The 7,194-nt window shown below is 56.6% G+C and overlaps 1 protein-coding gene across 1 annotated transcript in view; it reads right to left on the minus strand.

The window, feature by feature from the left end:
- PPARGC1B (PPARG coactivator 1 beta) overlaps positions 1-7,194 on the minus strand; it is a 116,090-nt gene that overhangs the window by 62,606 nt on the left and 46,290 nt on the right. The gene's annotated exons all lie outside the window — the stretch shown is intronic.

Genomic DNA, 7,194 nt, shown 5'->3' on the forward strand with positions numbered 1-7,194 from the left:
AGAACTAGAAAGGCGAGGCTTACCACCCATTTATCCCTCCACCTTTCAATTAGCCCCACATGTGATTATCGGCCAGGCTGGCACAATTAACTAACTCAACGCCTTTCTGTCATGGTGATGGTGCACTGGATGGGTTTGAACCGCCGACCTTTCAGTGAGTAGCAGAGTGCCATCTGTCTGTATCACCCTGAGTTCTTGTTGATCCCGAGAGCATATAAACCCTTCCCTTTTGCCCATACTGTTATTTCGGTGCTAGCCGTTTCCAGGTACCTCCCTGACCCTGGGATACCACAGTCACAGAGAGGTGTCTATGGTGGAGGCCACCCCAGGTCAGTGCTCAGCTGCCTAGAATACAAGAGGAGGGGGAGGAGGAGGAGGAGGAAGAGAGACTGGGACAGCCAGAGTGCAGGGTCCAGGACAGGGCAGGAGGAGAGCGAAGTACACAGAGTCAGATACTGTTGGAAGTTCTAGGCCACGGCCAGGGTGGCCTTTGCCCTGAGATCAGTGGGGCTGCACTGAGCGGGTTTCTGCAGGGCAGTGACAGGACAGGTCTGCATTCGGCTGCCATGTGCTGGTGGGGACAAAGATGGTGGCGAAAGGCGCCCTTAGGTGGCCATCACTCCCTACTGCTGCAGTAACATACAGATACCACACAGGTGGGTGGCTTCCAAGGACACACCTCTATCTTCTCACAGGAGCACTGGCCATTGGGGAAGGTTAAGTAAGAAGGACGGTATCTCAGTCAGCGTCTGTAGCCCCATTCCCTGGGGAATCGGGACCTAACATCAAGTAGCATTTTTCTCCCGGGGGATTTGTGCCTCCTGGTCTCTGGGTCTAAGCTGCTCCCCAGAACTCAGAGGAGATTGGGTTTGAGAGGTACCCTGACCCGGAACAGCAGCTAATTAGCATAGCAAAAATCCTCAATTCTAGCTCCTGTTTGGGGGGCATACACCTCCAACAAGAACTGTGGCTGTCCTGGTAGGCCAGTGAGATAGTGCCCTCTGGGTGGAAGTGCAGTGAAGGAGAGAGGTTGGACTGGATCCATCCTGTGTCTATAACCCGAGATGCCACTGACAAGACTGTGGGGACTGAGAAGGACGGACCAAGAAGTGCTTCCTGGATCAGGGAGACAGCAACCTTCATGGGAGAGGGGGCTGGGGACACAGGACTGGGGGTGGTCCAGGAGTGCCCGCTCAGCCGAGTCAGGTCTGAGGTACCTGAGAGCAGATGAGCAGTGCCCTCTGCCTGAGGCGGGCACGGCTGCAGGTGTCTCTCACCCCCGCCCCCACCAGAGCTGAGTGAGATGCCCACTAACGCCATGTTCTTGTTCATTCAGCCAGAGCAGATTCACACAGACACCTGGGTCCTCTAAACACCTCACCGCTCAGGTGAGGGAATCTACGACCCAAAGACATGGTGTTCTCCTTCACGGGGACTCTGCCCGGCCTTAGCAGAGCTGCCAACAGGAGCGATGACGGACTGGCTCTCTAAGCCAGACAGGTTCTCTAAGCCCGGCGGCGGCTGCGGGGTGCAGTGGAAATTAATTGGTTTCTGGGGCATGCAGTGTGGCAGGAGGGGGATGAACATGGCCTGAGGCTGAGGAAGGCTGGCTGGGGCCAAGGGCCTCATTCTCTTACCCCCCCGCCCCCTTGAGACCGTGGCTGACCCAGGACCTGTGCCCTCCGCACCATGAACGCCCCCCACCGGCCACTCCATGGGCTGCCTCCGCACAGCACTTTCTCCCCTCCCTCCTCTCAGCCTCTCCACCTCCCTCCCAGAGGGATCTTGGCAGCCCCCCAGAGGCTCGCTGGGACTCAGGAGGGAATGCTGAGCATCTGGCCAGTGCCCAGGCTGGTCCCGTGGGTTCACATTAGGGCACCTGCTAGTGTGGGGGACCCTGGGGCCAGCCACCCTGTGATTGGCTGGACAACTCCAGGCACCAAGCCATCTCAGCACCCAGGCCCGCGTGACCCCAAATCCCAGCTATAAATAAACTGAGAACCTGTCAGCCCCCCGCCCAGCCCCAGCTCCCCTCCTGCTTGCCCAAGAATGAAAGGGCACACAGAACCCGGGACCCAGCTCTGGCCCCAAACCAGGGACCTCAGGAAAATGCTCCATCCTCTAGAAATCTGGGCAGCTGTCAGCCCCCGGCTCTGCACAGCCCCGCTTTGATGCTTCTCTTCTCCCCAGAACTATCCTAGTGCAGCGATGGCTTTCAGCCCCCGATTTATGAGTCACCTGGCTCTCACTTGAATACGCTGCCATCAACAAGGCATTCATTAGGGACCCACTGCTTAGAAGTGTGTGTGTGTGTGTGTGTGTGTGTGTGTTTTCTTTATCTTTGGGGGGGGTGAGAACACCCATCACCCCTTACCGTATAGACGAGGAGTGGGCCTTACCCAAGGTCACTCATGAGTAAGTGGTAGCACGGGACCAGAGTCCCGAGCAAGGGCTCCCCCAGCCCTCCTCCCAGCTCCCCACTCCATCCCTAGGGTATTCGCGTCTGCTGTGCGAACTACCTGGAAGGCCTTCCTTGCTTCTCTCCTCCTCCATGAGTCTACTCCCCTTCGTGCTCTTAGCCCACCTCCACCTCCACCAAGAAGCCATCCCGTCTAACTTCACTGAGCTCCCTGCTGCTGTACCCCCCAGCCCCGCCAGCTCACCCACTCCCCTTAATGTACTGTCTGTCTGAGTCATGTGCCTGGTGCTGACCAGGAATGGCATTAATAATTATTTTCCTTTATTCAGGGGGAGCACATAGGGTATATAGCTCATAGGCCAAGTCTATCAGTTAGTAGTAGCTGTCGTGGTGTGGGTATAAGAAATAGAGACTGTTGAGTTCGGTTTTGAGTTTTATCCAGGATCAGCAGGAGAGAGAATATTGATTGATTAGTGATGTCTGCCTTGGCCAGAGGCAGTCAGTATTCCTGCCAGGTTTTGCTATCCCTGCTTCAGTGTTTATCCTTCACGCTGCTGCCCGCGAGTTGAAATTCCTTAAGGCAGAGACTCACATATATAGATTGATCAGACTGAGTGTGTGAATAGGGTCTCGTGCCTGCCCCAAAGCCCAAATGTCAGCATAGTGGTGTACAGATAATGTGGAGGTGGGGGAAATGGTCATTATTCCTTGGCTTGTTTCTGGGCTTGTAACATATAAAGGACTCATTAGGTATCACCTCAACTCATCATCACAATACACCTGAGAGTCATTCTCCCAAGGTCAGGCTGTAGCCTGAACCTGAACCCAGGTTGGAGTAGCCAATATCCAGAACCAGCAGGAATTCTCCAATCCGGAGCCCCAAAGGACAGTCACCCTGCTGCTGGGTGATCCTCCCACCTGCCCTCCCATGCCTCCCACAACCGGGAACTCCCTACAATCCAAACCAAACCAGCCTAGTCCATTAGGGGGCAGCTCTGGCTATCTGGAAGGCTCTTTCTTGGCCTAAGCCGGAATCTCTCCTTGTGGTTTTCACGCGCCAGTGCCACCCACCTCCTTGCAAATATTTGCAGGCAGCTCCTAAGTCATTCTCTGCACAGTGCTTCTTCTGGGTTGCCCATGTGTACAGCCCTTGCCTAGAACAGCACATGGTCACCTTATCCACCTTTCTCCACGAGTATTTCTGTTGCCTATTCTGGTGGTAGGAGCGCTGGTGGGCGTAGTGGTTACACATTGGGCTGCTGACCCAACTGCTAGGTCAGCAGTTCAAAACCACCATCCGCACACTTAAGAAACGATGAGGCTTTCCACTGCTGTAAACGGTTACAGTCTCAGAAATCCATGGGGGCAGTTCTGCCCTGTCTTGTGGGGTCACTATGAGTCAGAATCACCTTGATGTCAGTGAATTTGGTTTTGGTATTTTGAATCATCTGCTTTGTTCTAGTCCCCACCCAACGAACAAACAAACAACTAACTCACTGCCATGGAGCTGATTCAGATTCATAGCGACCCTAAATACATCTATTTATACAGCCTTTGAAAGCCATGCTTCCCACCCCTCTCTCTCTTTTACACACACACACACACACACACACCAGGTAATGTTTGACTGGGGCCCTGCACCCACATCAAGGTCGAGCAAGGTCACATTTCTGACTGTTGGTGGGTCAGGATGGGAGTCTGAACCATACAGGCCCAGGCCCAGGCCTTAGGCCATGTATGGCTTCCGCTGTCCTCCATGAAGCTTGTCTGTGAGTCAGGACCCAGGCTCAGGGCCTCCTGTCCTGGGGCTGTGAGCTTGACCCCCCTCCCCCATCTCCTGCCCCTCTGGGCTCTGCAGCGGAGCCAGGAACTCCCTCCCACCCCTCCACACATGGTGGGCCTTTTCACCCACATCTCTTTCCCACTCCTGGGGACAGGAAACCAGTCAGTCACTTGCTGCCAGCCACAAGGTGCTTAAGAAATAACAACGTGGAATAGTAGGGATGTGGCCAAACTGAGCCACGTGGAGGGTCTGGGCGCAGTCTACCAGCACCACCAAGAGCCCCACTCAGGGCAGGGACACGGTAGGCACGGTGATGAAACCCTCCAAGTCCCCCAAGAACAAACGGGGATACAGGCTGGCGGGGCCTGCCCAGACCCTGCCTCCTCTGGGACCCCCACTCGGGCCCCCCACACAGTGGCTCAGGCTTCAGCACACCAGCCTGCTGAGCACGCCATGCCCGCCTGACACACTTTCTTGCCAAGAGCGCTGAAGTCACTCTCCAAGCACACTTCCCCATGCCGTGCCATGCCCTGCCTGGGCTCCCGGAGGGGCCCCCATCTCATCTGCAGGAAAGATGTCTTGTTTCTGGAGTCTGAGTGGCATCGATGCTTAAGGCTCACGCACCATTACGTCCTCAGGTCTGGTAGCCAGTACCCTGGGAGTCCCACGCCCACCCACAACGGTCAGTCCCAGCAGACCTCAATAAGAGCCCCAAGGGCCAAAACGCCTGGGGGTCCCTGAGCTTCTGCAGGCGGAAGGTGCCACGTGGGAACAGATATGGGTGACACTGAACTGCCCAACGAGCAACATTGAGGTCAAGGCCACAGATCTGTCTTGGAAGAAGCACAGGGGTACTGTGGGCATGCTGTCAGGTGCGAGCAGTCCCTGCAGGACATCCCGCAGCAGAAAGAAGAAGGCCCTCGTCAAGATGAAACGGCGGTGGCTGCACCAGTGGCACCACCGTGAGGACGGCGCGGTCCTGAGCAGTGTCGCATTCCGCTGCGTGAGGGCCTGTGTCAGTCAGGGGTGGCAGGACGGCACCTGGAGCACTGTGGGCATGCTGTCAGGTGCGAGCAGTCCCTGCAGGACATCCCGCAGCAGAAAGAAGAAGGCCCTCGTCAAGATGAAACGGCGGTGGCTGCACCAGTGGCACCACCGTGAGGACGGCGCGGTCCTGAGCAGTGTCGCATTCCGCTGCGTGAGGGCCTGTGTCAGTCAGGGGTGGCAGGACGGCACCTGGAGCAGCAGCAGCAGCAGCACGGAACTGTGCATGTGACTGGTTGACATGGCAGTGTTCACCGCATATATATTTACCAAAAAACAAAGATGCAAGACTGTTTCAGACCTGAGAACACACACACTAACAAACCTCCTGAACACATGGGCAGTGGTGGCCCAGGGGTCCAGAGACAGGGGACAGAGGTGGAGGTGCTAGAGACCTTCGGGGCAGAAGAAGCAGCTCCACCCCTGGACACAGGGGTGCTGTGCGTTTCCTGTTCTTGTGTGCTTGGTGTGAGCCAGGCAGCGCACACACATTCCGGCCAGGGGTTCCAACAGCCTGCATCTGAAAGACGCTCAGGGAGGGCCCGGTCAAAAGGGTTTGGGGACTAGTCTGAGACAGTTGCAGGGCCAGGCTGCCTGGCTAGGGGATGTTGGGGGGGGAGCCCTTGAGAGCCCTCTTCAATTAGCTGAAGGGCTGTGACTTGCAGGAAGGATGAGCCTCACTGTGAAGTCCCAAGAAACTGAGCTGGGGTTGTGGTGGGAGCTGAGATTTCAGCTCCTTTATTTGAAGGAAACTGTGGCCTCAGAGTTGCCCAAAAATGGCAACGGGGGCAGGCTCAAGGGCCGGCTGCTTGGTGCAGGGCAAGCTGCAGAGGACGGCCAGTGTTGCAGGTTCCCGGGTCCAGCATCCACTCCCCACTGGTTTTTGCTGCCTGAGGGGGACTCTCTGGCATGTGGCTCTCCTCCCCGTTCTGGTCCAGGGGCAAACAGAGTACATCAAACAGAGTATCTGCCAGGACCCGATGCTATTCCAGGCATGTGAGCAGCAGATAGTGTGTGTGTGTGTGTGTGTGTGTGTGTGTGTGTGTGTGTGTGTGTGTTTACACTCTCCAGTGCACGTGGGAATGCTCTGGGAAGAGTTGAAAAATCCCTCCTTCCAGTGTTCCCCTCTTGGGAAGCAGGAGGCTCTGGGAGGAAGCCGGGGAGGTGTGGTCCTCATGGAGCGAGGCCCAAAGAAGGCAAGAAGACAGGATGCAGGGGGAGGAGCAGGCCTCCAGCAGCTTCCTGAGGAGGTCCAGACTGTAAAAGGAGTGGCAAGGCCTCCCTTGTCCAAAGGGATTAGCCACTTAACTCTTTGCTCCCAGCGTGGGAGGGCAGCGAAACTTCCCCACTCAGCCTCAGAGCCAAGCATGCCCCCTCCCACTCCTGGCTGTCAGCTCCACTGGGGGCAGGCCCAAGCAGGGGCTGATAGCTGTGGACTTCTGGGAGGACGTGGGCGCAAGCTCTGGAGGCAGACAGAGCTGGGTTTTGATCCTGGCTCTGCCAACCTGGGCATTCTTGGCACCTACTGGGCTTTTTCCCTGAAGAGAAGTTTCCACACCTGTAAAGGGTGTGTGTGTGTGGGGAGAGAGCGAGAGAGACTGACTTACTCTAAAGCCTCGGAGGACAGGACGAAAAGGGCTCAACACACAGCAGATGAAATGAACCCCACAGCCACCACAGCCATAGTGATGATGACCACCAAAATGAAGCCCAACCCCGGCCTTGCGGCTTAAGACCCGTCCGTCACTTCTCCTTCCTTGGCGCAGGGCCCTGCATCCGTAAAATGCAAATCATAATCTCCCTCTTGCAAACCAAGAAGTGTTTCGCACCAGGCCTGAGTGTCAGGAGCCTGGGCAAGCGAGGTGGAGGGCAGGGAAGAGGGCTGAGGGCGGGGACTGGGCAGGAAGGCAAGGCCGTGTGCAGGCAGAGTGCAGGGCGCCTGGGGGGG

Source organism: Echinops telfairi, unplaced genomic scaffold (assembly GCF_000313985.2).
Source record: "Echinops telfairi isolate 266 unplaced genomic scaffold, ASM31398v2 ScPeMD7_7469;HRSCAF=8507_0, whole genome shotgun sequence".
NCBI lineage: Eukaryota > Metazoa > Chordata > Mammalia > Afrosoricida > Tenrecidae > Echinops > Echinops telfairi.